General features: G+C 40.1%; 1 non-coding gene across 1 annotated transcript; it reads left to right on the top strand.

Annotated features, from left to right (window-relative positions):
• Nucleotides 1-504: 504 nt before the first annotated feature.
• On the top strand, nt 505-611 carry LOC141654503 (small nucleolar RNA R71). Its single transcript, XR_012548061.1, has one exon. It is a non-coding gene; the product is annotated as a small nucleolar RNA R71 (small nucleolar RNA).
• The last annotated feature ends 1,271 nt before the right edge of the window (nt 612-1,882 follow it).

A 1,882-nucleotide genomic window follows, 5' to 3' on the forward strand; every position in this document is an offset into this window, starting at 1 on the left:
CTTTTGTATGAAAGGTTTGGATGGAATTTGGTATTCTCATTGTAGTAGTTGGAGTAAGGGTGCCATTCTTGTATGCTTGGAAAGCATTTACTTGTTCATTTGTTCCCCTACATTCATTTTGATCATGTCCCAAGGTTCCACAAACTTTCACGTACTCTATTTGGGATTGAGGATGATGCCATCATAGCATTGACATGTTCTTTGGGTGATTTGGAGGCTTCCTCAAGCTTAGCCATGGCCTTCTCAAACTTCAAGCTGATGGTGTTGATATGAGCACTTAGTTGAGCACCCAATTGTGTGATAGAATCCACCTCATGCTTTCCTCCTCTAGTGGCCTTTCATGGCCTACTATATTGGGAATTATGGACCGCCATTTCTTCGATCTTGGCCCATGTTTGGATGTCATCAACCTCAGTGAACCTCCCATTGTAGCCCATATTAAGCACATTTCATGAGTCTTCATATAAGTCGTTCCAAAACTGTTGAACAAGGAACCACTCACTAAGTCCATTGTGAGGACAAGAGCGACAAGTATCCTTAAATCTCTCCCATGCTTCATATAATGATTCCTCATCCTTTTGCTTGAACCCGGTGATTTGGGCTCTCAACATGTTGGTCTTCTCCGGAGGATAAAACTTCTTGTAGAAGGCAAATGCTAACTTCTTCCATGAATTAATTCCAAGGGTAGCCTTGTCTAGGCTCTTTAACCATTGCTTTGCGGCTCCGATCAAGGAAAAAGGAAACAACACCCATCGAATTTGGTCTTAAGTCACTCCGTTTTGAGAGATTGCATCACAATAGTCTCAAAAAGTCTCCATGTGTAGATGATGATCTTCACTAGGCATCCTTCCGAATTGGCTTCTCTCAACTAGTTGTATGAATGTGGATTTGGCAATGAAATTACCGGTTAAGTGAGGTGGTGTTGGAGTACCATACGGTAGGTTCTCCCCGGTTGGTACGGAATGAGATGAAAATTTAGGCATTGTGGGTTGATTTTGTGGTTGGTTTTGAATTGGGTTCTCCTCTCCTTCTCTTGCAAAACGGTTGGTAAACACAACACTATCCGATTGGATAACACCGATATCCACAAGTTCTCCAATACCCAAACTTGTTGAAGCCCCTCTAGTGGTTCTTCTAAGATTGGTCAAGGTTCTTTCAATTTAAGGATCAATAGGCAAAGGTCTACCTTATGATCTTCTAGACATGCAAAAAGCAAACAACTAGAAAACAATTAAAACTACCTTGAGGAGTTTGACTTCCCCAAGGTAAAAAAGAAAGACACAACTGAAAACAACAAATGACAATAATTCAATTGAACACCGTCCCCGACAACAGGGCCATTTTTGGTGCGGTTCGAAACTTTGTCGTCTAAATCAACCAACCAAAACAATATTTATAACTAAACAAACTACTCTTAGTAGAGTGGTAAGTAAATGTCGGATCCCAAAGGACGGGTTTTGAATTAAGTTATCGGTTGTAGAAATCTATGTCTTAGGGTGTCACTAATTGGGTTGAGATTAGAGGTATCAAGCTACACTACTTTAACAATGAAATGTAAAGAAATGAAAGTAAAATAAGCAAGTAAAGTAGGGGTTTGTAAACAATAGATTAAGGCACTAGGGTCTCATGAGTTCATAGGGGATTCATGGTGGTGATCATACAAACATGTTTTCATAGTTGCAAGCAAGTTATTGTTGTAGTGGAATCGAGTTAGTTTATATCTTACGATCCATAGGAAGATTTGGGTCCCGGAGCCGAGTCGATCAAGACTGTACAACACCTACAAGTCGACTTAGTTTCTTCCTATTCACTTCTATGCATGGTCTAACAAGAGTCGAGTTAGTTTATATCTTACAAGTCTTGTTGAATAGATAGGAGATGT

This window comes from Silene latifolia, chromosome 4, assembly GCF_048544455.1.
Source record: "Silene latifolia isolate original U9 population chromosome 4, ASM4854445v1, whole genome shotgun sequence".
Classification (NCBI taxonomy): Eukaryota; Viridiplantae; Streptophyta; class Magnoliopsida; order Caryophyllales; family Caryophyllaceae; genus Silene; species Silene latifolia.